The sequence below is a fragment of the Bos indicus x Bos taurus genome, unplaced genomic scaffold (genome assembly GCF_003369695.1).
Source record: "Bos indicus x Bos taurus breed Angus x Brahman F1 hybrid unplaced genomic scaffold, Bos_hybrid_MaternalHap_v2.0 SuperScaffold_100329, whole genome shotgun sequence".
Classification (NCBI taxonomy): domain Eukaryota; kingdom Metazoa; phylum Chordata; class Mammalia; order Artiodactyla; family Bovidae; genus Bos; species Bos indicus x Bos taurus.
This window is the reverse complement of record NW_020867083.1, coordinates 115459-134701: the sequence shown is the minus strand read 5'-3', so window position 1 is coordinate 134701 and position 19243 is coordinate 115459.

Sequence of the window (19243 nt, the reverse complement as noted above, 5' to 3'; positions counted from 1 at the left end):
CCCAGGTCTCCTGCATTGCAGGCAGATTAACGTTTGAGCCACCAGGGAAGCCCTTCAAACACAAGATGCCTAGATAAATTTGATTTTCATACAAACAGCACAGCTTTTTTTTTTTTTTAATAAGTATGCCCCATGCAATATATGGGCTTCCCTGATGGCTCAGCAGTAAATAATCTGCCTGATATGCAGGAAATGCAGCAGACAGAGGTTCAATTTCTGGGTCAGGAAAATCCCCTGGAGGAGGGAATGGCAACCCATTCCAACATTCTTACTGGGAAAATCCCATGGACAGAGAAGCCTGACAAGTTCTAGTGCCTAAGGGCATCAAAGAGTTGGACATGACTGAGCACGCAATGCAATACATGGGGTATGTTTACAGTAAAATATTATTCTTTATTTATCTGAAATACGAATGTAACTGGGCATTTTGTATTTTTGTCTGCTAAGCCTGGGAAGCCTAAGGAAGTCTGCTGCTGCTGCTGCTAAGTCGCTTTAGTCATATCCTCCTCTGTGCAGCCCCATAGACTGCAGCCCACCAGGCTCCCCCGTCCCTGGGATTCTCCAGGCAAGAACACTGGAGTGGGTTGCCATTTCCTTCTCCAATGCATGAAAATGAAAAGTGAAAAGTGAAAGTCAAGTTGCTCAGTCGTGTCCAACTCTTAGCGACCTCATGGACTGCAGCCTACCAGGCTCCTCCATCCATGGGATTTTCCAGGCAAGAGTACTGGAGTGGGGTGCCATTGCCTTCTCCACTAGGGAAGCCTAGGGAAACCTAAATGCTACTGAGGGGCTTTAGCATCTTGTTAATAAGACCTAGGGACCTGCAATCTTGGTGTTTCCTCCCAATGAACCAGTTTTCAGAGAAAGGAGCAAATAATGCTAATCAGGAATTGCTTCATTACTGTACTAAAGACACCGCAAATGAGTTTACAAATGGAATTCTGTCTTTATCAATGTCTGCTTAGTGAGATCTTCCCTGAGACTGCTATTTGAAGACAGATGTGTTCTGTGTCCCAGTCATTTCTGTGTCCCCAGCAGGATTCATCTGAAACCCTGGTGTACTGAGAATCAGGGATTTGGGGGGTTTACTTTCACTTCTTCTGGGACATAACCTTTCTAAGGCTCAAGTGTCCTCATCTGTAAAGTGGGATCAGTTATCTTTTCTCACTATTAAGTGTCAGGAGCAAATAAGAAATTCTAAGAAAATAGTTGAAATATTTTAAATCAAATATTATACAGGATTTGTGTTGTTCTTGATACACTATTATTGAATTCCATTCAGTATAAATGTTTCATTTAGTCCCTTCCACCTCTTTGGGAACATCCCCATCATGCTGTTCTTCCCATGGTGGACAAGTTCCTCCCATGGTGCTGCTGCTGCTGCTATGACCTGGACTTCTGGTACGGGATATAGGCAGGAGGCTTGCTGCCTAGCAGACAGCATAGTGGCCCCACGTCAGACATTTATAGTGAAGCCCACCAGGGGCTTCCTTGATAGCTCAGATGGTAAAGAATCTGCCTGCAATGCAGGAGACCTGGGTTTGATCTTTGTGTCAGGAAGTTCCCCTGGAGAAGGGAATGGCAACCCAGTCCAGTATCCTTGCCTGGAGAATTCTATGGACAGACCAAAGAGTCAGACATGACTGAGCAACTAATACATCCTCTCACCCTTTACTCCCACACCTGCAGGAAAATCCTGCAGACATTTCATTATTTCCTAGCTTGGGGAACCATTGGTCTGTTAGTTTTTAAAAGAAAATAAGAGCTTCAGGGGAATGAGGACTGTCAGGAGTGGTGTAATTTAAGCTATCTGAAATAACTTTATGGACAAATAACAAGGACATGTCCAATGACACAAGCTGACACCCACTCTTCTGGCAACATAAACCCTTCAGCAACTGTTTCCCATACCTCCAACATTCCACTCTTCGCTTTCCAAAGCAAAGATAGGAATGCTGCCACTGCTCACTGCCAGGGTGCCCATTAGACTCTTCCCCTGCCCAAGCCTTACAGTGCTGCTTCCCAGCTTGGGCCAGGCAATGGTCTTCCACACACACCTCCAAAACCATGTCTCCTGAGGGGGCACATGGAGCTTCTCTGGGCTTAGTGATGCCCAGCAAAGCTCAAGACCTCACTGCCCCAGAGTTTGAGCTGACTTCCACCCTTACACACTGTGGGGCTGGGGTGGAGGTTACCTTTTATGGTTAAACATGATGAGCCTCAGCTTTCATGGAAAGTCAGTTTATTGAGTTTCATCAAAGAAAATAGAACTTGTAGCAACCCACCACTCCCAGGGAGACTTCCCTCCTTGCTTCAGCTCACATGCCTCTCTGCTTCCTTTCTGGTTCTTCATGGAAACTGTTCATCTGCCTTATTGTGCCAGGGATAGCTCCAGCTCCTGGGCCAGGCCAGTGGCTGCTCTCAGTAACTTCTTCAGGACTGGGCACACAGAGCAGTATAGATTGAAGCTCATTTAGAGTTTTTCCAAATCTATACCCAAGTGTTTTTAAGACAGATTAAAAAAGAACACACCCATGAAGGCCATGGAGCACACAGCATGACAAGCAGCATACTGTGGTAACAGGTCTCTCCCCAGCAGGGAAACCAGCCCTGGGGTATGTAATGTGAATCTTTGCCGAAGGAAATGACCAGGAGCTTTCTATACTCCAAGTCCAGCTGCCAAGGAAGGCCAGGAGGGTTCCACTCAGGCATGCCAAACTTTGCAAAGGTAGAGAGGGACAGAAGGTAGGGAGCAGATATAGAGTGATGCAAATACACAGGCTCCCACAGTTTGAGAGGCCAGCAGAGCTGGGAAATATGCAGTGATGGCTTCCCTGAGTAGCTACTTCATCAGGTTCTAACATCAGGAATTGTAAGCTTAATAAGGGCTCTGGGATCTCACTGCTTTGGTCAATACAACCCTTTAACCATCTTCTCTAGGTTTACTGGCCTTTGTTCACTCTCTTTGCTCTACAGACTTTTCACCAAGGATGTGACAATCATCATGGCAATGTACTGTCCTCAAAAGCTTACTAAAATGATGTCATTTGGGGAAATGTGCTCAGAAGAAGCCTTCTGCTCTGTTTCCCATACTGCTGTTAGGGAAGTATTTGTTTTCAGGGCACAGACAGCATCTTCTCACTTCCAAGGCACCCAGAGGTGTGTGGTGCGGGGGCCTGATCATCCCTGGTTATGAGAAGGAGCGTGGAAACATTTGCAGGGAGGGAAATGAAGGCTGGCTTCTGATGAGAAGCTAGAGATCCTCCAGGTCAGAGAATCAAGTGCCAGGACAGATGCCAGGTCAAGTGCTAGTTTTGACTCCAGCTACCTGTCATTTGGTATTACATAATTTCTCTAATTCTCAGTGTCCTCATTTGTATAAGTAGGGGATAAAATAGAATGGGTTGACCAGAAAATCCATTTGGGTTTTTGTACCATCTTACAGAAAAGCCTGAATTAACTTTTTGTCCAACCCAATATTTTGCCAAATTTTATTTACTCCTTTAAGAACATGTATTAAGTACCTACTGCATGCCAGGCACTGGCTCAGGCACTTGGGCCATGTTAATGCACCAGACAGAAATCCCTAATTCATGGGTGAAGGGTGCTTAGGACACAACTCTGAATAAAGCGGTCAGGGGAGGCCCTGTTGAAAAGGTGCCATGTTGTGGCTTTCTTTTCCTTCCACCTCATATGGCAAGGCCCATGAATGATGAGTTGTCCGTTTATGAATAAAGCAGGCCAAGAAAATGTTAACCTTTTCATAAATGAAGATCAAGAACTTGTGAATTTGAAAACTAGGTTTATGAGTAATTATATTTATTAAATTTAGTTTGTCTAATAATGTCTTATTAATCCAATAGAAAACCTCCTTTAATAATGCAAAACTACCATTGAATTATTCCTGAATCCAATCGTGCCCTATCCTTGGGCTCCTTGATGATTCATAAAAGAAGCTGATGCATCACTTCTCCTCGCTTTAGGCTGCTCCTTTGTCTCCTGTCCCACACTTGTTTCTGGCTTCTGGCACCTCGTCTCGTCTGCTATTCATAGAGCCAGCTATTGTTCTCTCACGTTTCTGTCTGATGTTAATCAGAGAAAGAGATTCAGAGGAGAAATGTGATGAGTGGGAGATGGGGTAGGATTTGTGGGATTTAAAGAAATAAGTAGCAGCTTTTCCTTCCCAGGGTCTCTTCAGCTGTCAGAGAGGCTTCATCATCTTCAGGAAAGAAGAGCTGCTTACATCTACCTATGAGCATAGATGGAAGAAAGGATGTTTGTTAGAAACACTGGAGCAAGATTAGGTCACCGTACACGACCTTGTGATCCTATGTCCTCATAGACATAGACCTGGAGCTGAATCAAAATATATTCAACCCTTCACTAGGTCTCCAAGCCCTGAGGTGGGGGGTTGAGGGCAAAGAAAACAAATTCCTTTCTTCAGAAAAGTCATGTTGTACTGTGAAGCTTCTTTAGGTCAGGTCATATCAGCCAGGAGCCCCAGCTTTGTCTCTCTGGCAGGTCAGTCAGTAGATGAGGTGTGCTACTCTTAAGCTATGTCACATGGGCACAGCAGACATATTAAAAGCATTTGAAGGAAATCCTTGGGAGTCTCTTTACACCAAGGATCATAGGAGAGGACAGGAAATTAGTCCCCATAGGGCATGGCCTGATCTTTCCTGTTAGCCATGTAAGGATTGTAAATAGTACCAATAACTCCTTCTACAGCCCAAGAAGGGAAAGGCAGGAACCTTGGGGATCTGTTTTGAGAGAGACCTGCCAGGTGAGAGGAAAGAGCATTATCCTATCTAACTACTGATACTGGCTGCTGAGTGTAGAGCTAATATTTTGGGTAGGGAGGAATGGGCTAGAGACATTAGATCAATGAGGATAGGTTGTTTAGAGGCCTTTTTGCCTGCCTAGCTCATCGACCCCATTAGTCAGTCAGTGGTTAAGAATGACCTATCAAGAATCAAGGCAAGAAGAAGTAAAATTGTTACTATTTGCAGATGACATGATGCTATGCATAGAAAATCATAAAGATGCTACCAAAAAAACCCACTAGAGCTAATCAATGAATTCAGCAAATTTGTAGAATATAAAATTGATATGTAGAAACCTGTTGCATTTCTATACATTAATAATAAACTATTGAAAAGAGAAATTAAGGAAATAATCCAATTTACAATCTCATCAAAAGGAACAAAATACCTGGGGATAAACCTACCTAAGGAGATTTATCACACAGATGACACAAATAAATAGAAAGATATACCATGGTCATGGATTGTAACAATTAATATTGTTAAAACGACTGTGCTACTCAATCTACATATTCAATGCAATTCTTATCAAAATACCAAAGGCATTTTTCACAGAATTAAAACAAATAATTTAAAAATTTGTATGGAAACACAAAAGACCTTGAATAATTAAAACAAACTTGAAAAAGAAAAGGAGGAATCATGTGCCCTTACTTCAGACTATACTACAAAACCATAGTCATCAAAACAACAGGATACTGGCACAAAAGCAAGCAAGTAGATTAATGGAACAGAACAGTGAGTTCAGAAGTAAAACCATGGACTTACAGTCAATCAATCTATAACAGAGGAGACAAAACATACAACAGAGAAAAGATAGTGGTGGTGAGAAACTGGACAGCTACGTGTAAAAGAATGAAATTAGAACATTCTAATACCATACACAATAATAAACTCAAAATGCTCAAAAACTAAATGTAAGATGGGAAGCCATAAGGCTCCTAGAAGAAAACATAGGTTTTGACATAAATTGTACCAATATTTTTGGATATCTCACTGTCTCATAAGACAAAAGAAATAAAAGCAAAAATGAACAAATGCTACTTAATTAAACTTAAGCTTTTCCACAGTGAAGACATGGAGAAAATGAAAAGACAATCTACTGAATGAGAAAAAATAGTTTCAAATGATATAATCGATGAGGGTCTAACATCAAAATTTCATAAACATCTCATACAACTCAGTGTCAAAAAAATAAGCAACTTCATTTAAAAAACGTTGTTGTTAGTCAGTCACTCAGTCATGACTGACTCTTTGCAACCCCATGAACTGAAGCATGCCAGGCTTCCCTGCCCTTCATTATCATCCTAAGTTGGCTCAAACTCATGTCCATTGACTCGGTGATGCCATCAACCATCTCATCCTCTATCAACCCCTTCTCCTCCTGCCTTCAATCTTTCTCAACATCAGGGTCTTTTCCAGTGAGTCAGCTCTTCCCATCAGGTGGCCAAAGTATTGGAGCTTCAGCTTCAGTCGCAGTCCTTCCTATGAATATTCAAGGTTGATTTTTTTAGAATTGACTGGTTTGATCTCCTTGCAGTCCAAGGGACTCTCAAGAGTCTTCTCCAACACCACAATTTGAAAGCATCAATTCTTCAGTGCTCAGCCTTCTTTATGATCCAACTCTCACATCCATACCTGACTACTGGGAAAAAAAAACATAGCTTTGACTATACGAACCTTTGTCAGCAAAGTGATGTCTGCTTTTTAATACCCTGTCTACGTTCATCATAGCCTTACTTCCAAGCAGGAAGAGTCTTTTAATTACACAGCTGAAGTCACCATCCACAGTTATCTTGGAGCCCAAGAAAATAAAGTCTGTTACTGTTTCCATTTTTCCCCATCTATTTGCCATGAAGTAATGGGAAGAGTTGCCATGATCTTCATTTTTTGAATGTTGAGTTTTAAGCCAGCTTTTTAACTCTCCACTTTCACCTTCATCAAAAGGCTCTTTAGTTATTCTTCACTTTCTGCCATTAGGGAGGTGTCATCTGCCTATCTGAAGTTATTGATATTTCTCCTGGCAATCTTGATTCCAGCTTGTGCTTCATCCAGCCTGGCATTTTGCACAATGTACTCTGCATAGAAATTAAATAAGCAGGGTGACAATATACAGCCTTAATGTATTTCTTTCCTAATTTGGAACCAGTCCATGGTTCCATGTCCAGTTCTAATTGTTGTTTATTGACCTGCATACAGGTTTCTCAGGACGCAGGTCAGGTGGCCTGGTATTCCCATCTCTTTCAGAATTTTCCACAGTTTGTTGTGATTCACATAGTCAAAGGCTTTAGCATAATCAATGAAGCAGAAGTGGATATTTTTCTGGAATTCCCTTGGTTTTTCTATGATCCAACGAATGTTGGCAGTTTGATCTCTGGTTCCTCTGCCTTTTCTAAACCTAGTTTGTACATCTGGAAATTCTCAATTCACGTATTGTTGAAGCCTGTCTTGAAGGATTTTGAGCATAATCTTGTGAGCATGTGAAATGAGCCCAATTATGTAGTAGTTTGAACATTCTTTGGTATTGTCCTTCTTTGGAATAAAAATGAAAGTTGACTTTTTTAATCCTGTGGTCATTATGAGTTTTCCAAATTTGCTGACATGTTATGTGCAGCACTTTCTTTGTATAGTATCATCTTTGAGGATTTGAAGTAACTAAGTGGAATTCCATCACTTCCACTAACTTTGTTAGTAATAATGCTTCCTAAGGCCCACTTGACTTCACATTCCAGGATGTCTGGCTCTAGGTAGATGATCACATCACCATGGTTATCTGTGCCATTAAGATTTTTTTGTACCATTCTCTGTGTGTTCTTGCCACCTCTTCTTAATATCTTCTGCTTCTGTTGGGTCCATACAGTTTCTGTCCTTTATTTTGCCCATCTTTTCAAGAAATGGTCTTCCCTTGTGGTTCAGCTGTTAATGAATCCACCTGCAATGCGGGAGACCTGAGTTCAATCCCAGGGTTGGGAAGATGCCCTGGAGAAGGGAAAGACTACCCACTCCAGTATTCTGGCCTGGAGAATTCCACAGACTGTATAGTTCATGGGGTCTCAAAGAGTTGGACACAACTGAGTGACTTTCACTTTCATACTTTTCTTTGCATGAAATGTTCCCTTGGTATCTTCAATTTTCTTGAAGAGATCTCTAGTCTTTCCCATTCTATTGTTTTCTTCTATTTTTTTTTTTCATTGTTCACTTAAGAAGGCTTTCTTATATATCCTTGCTGTTTTTTTGAACTCTGCATTCAGATGAGTATACCTTTCCTTTTCTCCTTTGCCTTTCACTTCTCTTCTTTTCTCAGCTATTTGTAAGGCCTCCTCAGACAATCATTTTGCCTTTTGTATTTCTTTTTCTTGGGGATGATTTTGGTCACTGCGTCCTGTACCATGTTATGAACCTCCATTCACAGTTCTTCAGGCACTCTGTCTACCAGATCTAATCCCTTGAATCTATTCATCACTTCCACTGTATAATCAATCATAAGGAATTTTATTTTGGTCATATTTGAGTGCCTAGTGGTTTTCCCTACTTTCTTCAATGTAAGTCTGAATTTTGTAATAAGGAGTTCATGATGTGAACCACAGTCAGTTCCTAGTCTTGTTTTTACAGACTATATAGAGCTTCTCCATCTTTGACTACAAATAATATAATCAATCTGATTTTGGTATTGACCATCTGCTGATGTGTAGAGTCACTTCCTGTGTTGTTGGAAGAGGGTGCTTGCTGTAATCAGTGTGTTCTCTTGGCAAAACTCTGTTAGCTTTGGCCCTGCTTCATTTTGTACTCCAAGGCCAAGCTTGTTTGTTACTCCAGGTATATCAGCAGGAGACCTGAATAGACATTTTTCCAAAGATGACACACAGAGGCTAAAAGGCACATGAAAATATTTTCAGCATCATTAATTGTCAGAGAAAGGCATTATCAAAATCACGAGATAGCACCTCACACCTCTCAGAACGGATATCATCATCTGCTGCTGCTGCTGCTGCTGCTAAGTCGGTTCAGTCGTGTCAGACTCTGTGCGGCCCCATAGATGGCAGCCCACCAGGCTCCCCTGTCCCTGGGATTCTCAGGCAAGAACACTGGAGTGGGTTGCCATTTCCTTCTCCAATGCATGAAAGTGAAAAGTGAAAGTGAAGTCGCTCAATCATGTCTGACTCATAGCGACCCTATGAACTGCAGCCTACCAGGCTCCTCCATCCATGGGATTTTCCAGGCAAGAGTACTGGAGTGGGGTGCCATTGCCTTCTCCGATATCATCTAAAAGATCACAAATAACAAATGTTTGTGAAGATGTAGAAAAAAGGGAACTTTGTACACTGTTGATGAGAGTGCAAGTTAGTACAGCCACTGTGGAAAACAATATGGTGGTTTCTCAAAAAACTAAAAATAGAAGTACCATATGAGTCAGCAATTCTACTCCTTCACATATATATGAAGAAAATGAAAGCACTAATTTGAAAACATACATGTGCCTCAATGTTCATTGTTCATAGCAATAATATTTACAGTTTCCAAGATATGAAACAACCTAAGTGTTCAACAGTTGAGTGGATAATTATTTGAGATACACCCACACACACACACACACACACACATATATACATACATATAATGAAATACTATTCATCGATAAAGGAGAGCAAATTTTGCCCTTTGCTATAACACGGATCAATTTGAAGGATATCGTGCTTTGTGAAATAAGTCAGAGAAAGATGCTATATAATATCACATATATGTGGAATCTAAAAAAACAAAACAAACTAGCAAATAGAACAAAAGGATTCGCAGAGAAATAAACTTGTGGTTATTAGTGGGGAGAGGAAAGGGGAAGGAATATAGGGGCATGAAATTAAGAGATACAAACTTCTATACATAAAAGAAGCTACAAGGATACACTGTACAGCATAGGGAATACAGCCAATATTTTATAAGAACTATAAATCAAGGATAACTTCTAAAAATTGTGAATTAGTATGTTGTACATCTTGAACTAATATAATGTTGTTAACCAGCTATACCTTAATAAAAAAAAAAATCAAGGCTATGCAGAAGAGTAATAATACTGGTGGAGGTGATGAAGATGATAGTGGTCGTGGTCTTGGTGGTGAGGATCATGAAGACATCACTCCTTTTCTTTGCACTCAATGCCTTGCCACATGGGCCTCTTCAACATGATAAATTTCTTAATCAAAGCCAGCAAGGGAAAGAGAGTCAATAAAGTCAGCTAGCAAGACAGAAATTATAAACTCCTGTAACCTAATCTTGACAGAGACACCTCATAACCTTTGTCATGTCCGATGGTTTAGAAGCAAGTTACAAGTTGTTAGGCCAACCCACAATCCAGGGGAAAAGATTACAAAAACGTATTACTACCAGAATATGGGGATCATTGAGGGGCCAACTTATAGTCTTCCCAGTGTAACAACCCTCCAGTTAAAGTCAGTTGCATGAGGGATCCCAGGAAAAATCAGCAAGTAAATAGCCCAAACGAGTCACAGAATTGTGAGTGGAAAAAAAAAAAAAAAATTGCTGTTTTAAGCCACTAAATTTTGGAGCAATTCGTTACACAATAAAAGCTAACTGAAGCAATTCAATTTAATATCAGGAATGGCATCCTGCTTTAATAAAACCAACAACACATGGCATTAACTTTGAGACTGAGGAGCAGAGAGAGGCTATAAACGTGGGTCCCAAAAAACTGCTGGCAGAGGCTGAGAATTCCTGGAGAAGCTGGAAGGAGGCTACGTTTGTTATATATCAGTGGAGTAATTGCAAAGACTTGCCTGTGGTAAGTTGGCAGATAGAAAATATATCTAATGAACTTGTAGACAAGGCTAAGGAGACCTTCAGGCAGTGTGTAGAATATGTTCATTGGCTTTCAATTTATAATCTGTATATGGAGAAGTATAGAAAGAGAGGGATAAACTAGAGAAGGAACTGCTCAGTTTGCAAGCAGAATTTAGAGGAAATATAAAAGAACCAGAACTTTCTGGAGTGGAAAACAAACTTGTTTCTCATATTCAGATAACTCATATTCAGGTTTTCCTCCAACTAAAACCTGGGTGGAGATTAAACACAGGATGCTACCAGTAAAATATGACTTCAGGGTCAAGATCATTTAAGGTTATGATATGAAAGTCCAGAAGCAATCTCCTGATACTTCCCCTTTGGCCAAGTTAGTGAACTTTTGGAAGCCCTACAACATTCCAAGTGTAATGGCAGGGATCAGTACTGTCCTCGAAGACTAAAGGATTCAGTGAAAGTGTCTCTGGGGCTCTGTGCATGTGTTCAGTCATGTCTGACTCTCTGAGACTCCACAGACTGTAGCTCATCAGGCCCATGGAATTTTCCAGATAAGAATACTCAAGTAGGGTGCCATTTCCTCTTCCAGGGGATCTTCCTGACCCAAGGGTCAAACCCAAGTCTCTTGCATCTTCTCACTTAGAATTTATTTTAATTTTTAAGAGGACCCTAGAAAAAACGGTAAAAGCTGGTCATGGTAGATGAGAAAAGACTGTGTTGGCTGAAAGTGGTCCTCAAAATATCCAGGTCCTAATCTCTGGAACATGTGAGTTAATTTATATTGCAAAAGCACTTGGCAGATTAATTTAATTTGTGATTAAATGAAGGCTCTTGAGATGGAGAGATTATCCTGGATTATGTGAACCTTGAGTGTAATCATAAGTGTCCTAACAATAGGGAGACTGAGGGTGATTAGACTACAGAAGAAGTCAGTGTGACTCTAGAAACAAGATGCCATGCTGCCAGCTCTGAAGAGGGAAGAAGTGACCATGAACCCAGGAATGCAGTTCTAGAAGCTGGAAAAGATAAGGAAATCTACCTACCTTTATCACCCCTGGAGGGAGCAACACCCTATTGTGACTAAGATTTCAGCCCAGTGAAACTAATTTTAGACTTCTTGACCAAGTTCCATAAGTGTGAGGAAATAAACCTTTATTGTTTTAAGTCACTGTTTGAGGTAATTTGTTACAGCAGTCATGGGAAATCAGTACAACTACTAAAAATTGTAAATAAATAAATAAATAAAATTTTAGCCCCAATTGTAGCAGCTATAGCAGATATTTTATTTTTACTAGACCAATCCAATCTCTGTCATAAATAACAACCATTGACCTGGCAAATGTATTTCTTTCCATTCCTATCACAAAGGAAAATTAAAAGATGTTTGCATTCATTTGGAAAGAACAGCAGCATATATTCACATCTTGGAAGAAATCTGAGTTAACTCTCCTTGCTCTCTATCACAACACAGTCTAGTTAGACCTTGGTTGTCTTGATATCGCATAGTCACTATGTCAGTGATATAATGTGAACTGAACCTAGGGACTATGAAGCAGAAAGTACAATGGATATACCCAGAGGCTGGGAGATAAACCCTACATAGATCTGAAGTGATCTGAGGAATACTGGGAAGTTTTTACACTTTGTAGCTTCTACCATTGAGAAAAAGGCTTAACAATGAACAAACCTCTTAACTTTGGAAGTAGCACATACATTTGGAGAAGGCGATGGCACTCCACTCCAGTACTCTTGCCTGGAAAATCCCATGGACGGAGGAGCCTGGTGGGCTGCAGTCCATGGAGTCGCGAAGAGTCGGACACGACTGAGAGACTTCCCTTTCACTTTTCACTTTCATGCATTGGAGAAGGAAATGACAACCCACTCCAATGTTCTTGCCTGGAGAGTCCCAGGGACGGGGGAGCCTGGTGGGCTGCCGTCTATGGGGTCACACAGAGTCAGACATGACTGAAGTGACTTAGCAGCAGCAGCACATACATTTGGAAAACCTGAAACAACCCTTTTATTAAATGACTCAGAAAGATTTCAGTGGAAACCAGCTTTCAGTGGAAACCAGAGCAAGAGATAGCCTTACAGCATATTCAGGCTGCAATACAATCGGGTCTGCCAATAAGCCATATGAGAGGGTATTAGATGTACCTACAGTGGCTTCCCTTGTGGCTCAGCTGGTAAAGACTCTGCCTGCAATGCGGGACACCTGGGTTTGGTCCCTAGGTTGGGAAGATCCCCTGAAGAAGGGAAAGGCTATGCACTCCAGTATTCTGGCTGGAGAATTCCATGGACTATACAGTTCATGGTGAAGAGTCGGACATGACTGAGTGACTTTCACTTCACTTCATAGTGACTAAAGACAGGATATCTCAGGCAATTCTTAATGGAAGGGTCTCAGTGCTGACCCCTAGGATTTTACAGCAAGTCAATGCCATTATGTATTAGTCTATCAGAGCTGCTGAATAGATCAGACTGGGTCACTTAAATGAAAGAAATTTGTTGTCTCACAGTTGTGGAGGCCAGAAGTCCAAGACTAAGGAAATGCCAGGGCTATTTCCTAGTGAGAGCTCCCTTCTTGGCTTTCAAAGAGCCACCTTTAGACTGTATCCTCAGATAACCTCTCCTGTATGCATATGGAAAGAGAGACAGAGAAAGAGAGATACAGACTCTCTGCCTCTTCTTATAAATTGTTATTGTTCAGTCACTCAGTCATGTCCAACTCTTTGCAACCCCGTGGACTGCAGCACACCATGCTTCCCTGTCATTCACCATCTCCCAGAACTTCCTCAAACTCATGTCCATCAAGTCAGTGATGCCATCCAACCATCTCATTCTCTGTTGTCCCCTTCTCCTCCTGCCTTCAATCTTTCCCAACATCAGGATCTTTTCTAATGTGTCAGCTCTTCCCATCAGGTGGCCAAAGTACTGGAGCTTCAGCTTCAGCATCAGTCCTTCCAATGAATATTCAGAATAGATTTCTTTAGGATTGACTGGTTTGATATCCTTTCAGTCCAAGGGACTCTCAGGAGTCTTCTCCAACACCACAGCTCAAAAGCATCAATTCTTCAGTGTTCAACCTTCTTTATGGTCCAACCCTCACATCCATACATGACTACTGGAAAAACCATAGTTTTGATTATACAGACTTTTATTGGCAAAGTGATGTCTCTGCTTTTTAATACATTGTCTAGGTTCATCACAGTTTTTCTTCAAGGAGCCAGTGTCTTTTAATTTCATGGCTGCAGTCATCATCTGCAGTGATTTTGGAGCCCAAGAAAATAAAGTCTGTCACTGTTTCCATTGTTTCCCCATCTATTTGCCATGAAGTGATGGGACCAGATGCCATGATCTTCTTTTTTTGAATATTGAGTTTTAAGCCAGCTTTTTCACTCTCCACTTTCACCTTCATCACTTTCTCCCAAAAGATGGTATCATCTGCATATCTGAAATTATGATATTCATCCTGGCAATCTTGATTCCAGCATGTGCTTCATCCAGCTTGGCATTTCTCATTATATAATCTGCATATAAGTTAAATTAGCAGTGTGACAATATACAGCCTTGACATACTTCTTTTCCAATTTGAAACCAGTCCTTTATGCTATGTCTGATTCTTACTGCTGTTTCTTGAGCTGCATACAGATTTCTCAGGAGGCAGGTAAGCTGGCCTGGTATTTCCATCTCTGTAAGAATTTTCTAGCTTTTTGTGATCCACTCAGTCAAAGGCTTTAGTATAGTCAATGAAGCAGAAGTAGATGTTTTTCTAGAATTCTCTTGCTTTTTCTAAGATCCAATGGATGTTGGCAGTTTGATCTCTGGTTCTCTGCCTTTTCTAAATCCAGCTTGAACATCTGGAAATTCTCAGTTCAGGTACTCTTAAAACCTGGTTAGTAGAATTTTGAACATTACTTTGCTAGCATGTGAAATGAGTCTAATTGTGCAGTAGTTTGAACATTCTTTGGCATTGCTCTTCTTTGGGATTAGAATGAAAACTGAACTTTTCCAGTCCTATGGCTATTGCTGAATTTTCCTTATTTGCTGGCATATTGAGTGCAGCACTTTCACAGCATCATCTTTTAGGATTTGAAATAGCTCATCTGGAATTCCATTACCTCCACTAGTGTTGTTCGTAGAGATGCTTCCTAAAGCCCACTTCATTTCACACTCCAAGATGTCAGGCTCTAGGTGAGTAATCATGCCATCGTGGTTATCTGTGTCATTAGGATCTTTTTTGTATAGTTCTTCTGTGTATTCTTGCCCCTGGCAATCCACTCCAGTATTCTTGCCTGGAGAACCCCAAGGATGGAGGAACCTGGTAGGCTACAGTCCACAGGGTCGCAAAGAGTCGCACATGACTGAGTGACTTCACTTTCTTTCTTTTCTTTGTATCTTCTGCTTCTGTTAGGTCCATACCATTTCTGTCCTTTATTGTGTCCATCTTTGCTTGAAATGTTTCCTTGGTATCTCTAATTTTCCTGAAGAGATCTCTAGTCTTTCCCATTGTGGTGTTTTCCTCTGTTTCTTTGCATTGTTTACTTAGGAAGGCTTTTTTTTAATCACTCCTTGCTATTCTTTGGAACTCTGAATTCAGATGGGTGTATCTTTCCTTTTGTCCTTTGCCTTTAGCTTCTCTTCTTTTCTCAGCTATTTGTAAGGCCTCCTCAGACAACCATTTTGTCTTTTTTGCTTTTCTTTTTCTTGGGGATGCTTTTGATCACCAGCTCCTGTACAATGTCATGAACCTCCGTCCATAGTTCTTCAGGCACTCTATCATTTCTCATCCCTTGAATCTATTTGTCACTTCCACTGTATAATCATAAGGGATTTGGTTTAGGTCATACCTTAATGGGCTAGTGGTTTTCCCTACTTTCTTCAATTTAAGTCTGAATTTTGCAATAAGGAGTTCATGATGTGAGCCACAGTCAGCTCCTGGTCTTGCTTTTGCAGACTGTATAGAGCTTCTCCATCTTCAACTGCAAAGAATATAACCAATCTGATTTTGGTATTGACCATCTGGTATTGTCCATGCATAGAGTCATCTCTTGTGTTTTTAGAACATGGTGTATGCTATGACCAGTGTGTTCTCTCGGCAAAACTCTGTTTGCCTTTGCCCTGCTTCATTTTGTAGTCCCAGGCCAAACTTGCCTGTTACTCCAGGTATCTCTTGACTTCCTACTTTTGCACTCCAGTTCCCTATGATGAAAAGGACATCTTTTTCGATGTTAGTTCTAAAAGGTCTTGTAGGTCTTCATAGAACTGTTCAACTTCAGCTTCTTCAGCATTAGTGGTTGGGGGAGACTTGGATTACTATTCAATACTGTATATTGAATGGTTTTCCTTGGAAATGAACAGAGATTTCTGTCATTTTTGAGATTGCATCCAAGTACTGCATTTTGGACTCTTTCATTGACTATGAGGGCTACTCCATTTCTTCTAAGGGATTCTTGCCCACATTAGTAGATATAATGGTTATCTGAATTAAATTCACCTATCCTGGTTCATTTTAGTTCACAGATTCATAAAATGTCGATATTCACTCTTGCCATCTCCCGTTTGACCAATTCCAGTTTACCTTGATTCGTGTACCTAACATCCAAGGTTCCTATGCAATATTGTTCTTTACAGCATCAGACTTTACTTTTACCACCAAACACATACAGAGGTGGGTATTGTTTTCACTTTGACTCAGCCTCTTCATTACTTCTGGAGCTATTTCTCCACTCTTCTCCAGTAGCACATTGGGCACCTACTGACCTGAGGAATTCACCTTTCAGTGTCATATCTTTTTGCCTTTTCATACTGTTCATGGGGTTCTCAAAGCAAGAATAATGAAGTGGTTTGCCATTCCCTTCTCCAGTGAACTGTGTTTTGTCAGAACTCTCCACCACGACCCATCCATCTTGGGTGACTTTACACAGCATGTCTCATAGTTTCATTGAGTTAAACAAGGTTGTGATCCATGTGATCGGTTTTGTTAGTTTTCTGTGAAGTGGAAAAAGCAAGGAAGTTTTTGTTTCAGAAATCTCAAGGTCTAAGCCAGGACTCAACCATCAACAGGAGAATGTTCAGTTCAGTTCAACCACTCAGTCATGTCTGACACTTTGCAACCCCATGGACTGCAGCACGCCAGGCTTCCCTGTCCATCACCAACTCCCAGAGCTTGCTCCAACTTATGTCTATCGAGTCAGTGATGCCATCCAACTATCTCATCCTCTGTCGTCTCCTTCTCCTCCTGCCTTCAATCTTTCCCAGCATCAGGGTCTTTTCCAAGGAGTCACTTCTTTGCATCACGTGGCCAAAGTATTGGAGTTTCAGCTTCAGCATTAGTCCTTTCAATGAATATTCAGGACTGATTTCCTTTAGGATTGATTGGTTTGATCTCCTTGCCAGACTTTACTTTTACCTGTTCAATAGAGTCTTCTCTATTGTTAAAGTTCTCTCTAACACCACAGCTCAAAGGCATTAATTCTTTGGAACTCAGCCTTGTTGGATCCCACCAAAAAAAGATACCCCAGCCCCAACAAAATGGTAGGAGGTGTACAATCGCGTTATACTTATAAGTACACCAGCCTTATTGGATTGGGGACCCACTTTTATGACCTCGTTTAACATTGCTTACCTCAGGGATCCCCACACCCACCTCCCAGGCCGCTGACTGGTACAAAGTTAGGAAGTGTGCCATACAGCAGGAGGTGAGTGGAGGCCAGCAAATGAAGCTTCATCTGTATTTACAATGTCTTACAATCGCTTGCATTCCTGCCTGAGTTCAGGATAACAAGCTCAGGGCTCCCAATGATGCTGCATTATGGTGAGCTGGGTAATTATTTCATAATAAAATCACAATGTAATAATAATAGAAGTAAAATACACAGTAAATGTAATGCGCTTGAATCATCCTGAAATCATCCCTCCAACAGTCCATGGAATAATTATCTTCCATGAAACCAGTCCCTGGTACCAAAAATGGTGGTTTACCTCCTTAAGGGTCCCACCTACAAATGCTGTTACGCTGGAAGTTAGAGCTGAAACACATGAATTTTGAAGGGACAGAATTCAGTCCATAGCACATCTACAACAGAAAATTACCCACCATTTGAAGGGCAGCTCCTGGCATACTACCAGGCTCTGATAGAGGCTGGATACCTAATCACAGGACATAAAATTGCTTCCCAACATTGATCTGAGCTTTGCCTCCTGAGCTGAGCAAAGCCCACCAATTCACAAGGTTAGGCAAGTACAACGTAATTTCATCATATAATGGCAATGATACATTTGAGATCAGGCTGAGTAGATCCAGTGAACACATATAAACTAATACTTGGCCCAGACACTCAGATTGTCTATCTCTCTTACTCATGAATCTCCTTCTCACCTAGACCCTTAAAAGATTTTATTTCATCCAGCTGAAAAAGGGAAAATGGTCATTTTTTGGTTCATCAATAGATAGTACAACTTGCTGGTGCAAGCTGAGAATGATTTATTGCTATTCTGTAGTACAATTTCAGTGGTGGCAGAGAAAACTCAGGGGCTAGTGCTAAGTGGAGAAGGCAATGGCACCCCACTCCAGTACTCTTGCCTGGAAAATCCCATGGACGGAGGAGCCTGGTAGGCTGCAGTCCATGGGGTCGCTAAGAGTCAGACACGACTGAGCAACTTCACTTTCACTTTTCACTTTCATGCATTGGAGAAGGAAATGGAAACCCACTCCAGTGTTCTTGCCTGGAGAATCCCAGGGACGGGGGAGCCTGGTGGGCTGCTGTCTATGGGTTGCACAGAGTCAGACACGACTGAAGAGACTTAGCAGCAGCAGCAGCAGCAAAGCTAAGCAGTACAGCTGTTTATTAACTTGGATTGGAATAAAAAGTGGCCTGAGACAGGAATATTCAGGACTTTCAGCTGTTACTAATAGCTTAACTGTTTAGAAATTTGGGGTGGGGCTAAGAAATTGGAAGAAAGGAGGCAGAGAAGTCTCAGGAGGAAGCATACAGATGGATTTATGAGAGTGGCCTCAAAGTGTGAGGATCTTTGCACCACATGTTAAGAATACCCACCAGAAAACACAGACTACAGAAGAGGCACTGCTCAACTGGGTAGACCAGACTGATAGGGACAGAGTAAAGGGACAAAGCAGCTGATTCAATAGTTAATTCCACTAGGAATTGTAAGTAGAGAAAAAAAGTATGGGAGACTACTGTAAGTTAATTACTCAAGAAAGCAGGTTTGCTTTACTACAAAACCAAGCAGGCTTGCTTAGAAACAAAACCATGAAACAGAAGCATGAAACATGCCCCCAAGCAATGAAACAATGGTGGCATGAGACCCACATCGTGCCAAGTGAGCTCAGTATGTTAATGACCCCTAGAATATGCTCTCTGCATCCATAAAAAGCAATAATTTATGAAAAGATGACATTTCAAAGTGAGAGACCCTCATTGTACTGAGACCTGAAATAATTTTTCTATAGTGCCAGGATAGACCCAGCTTGATCATGTAGGGAAAAAAGAATTCCCCTGCCCAACCTGAAAGAGAAGCTGATGATGGAAGCTTGGCATCTACTCAATAATGAGGAAGAAAGTGGTGTTTTCCTCCTCCCCACTTTTCCT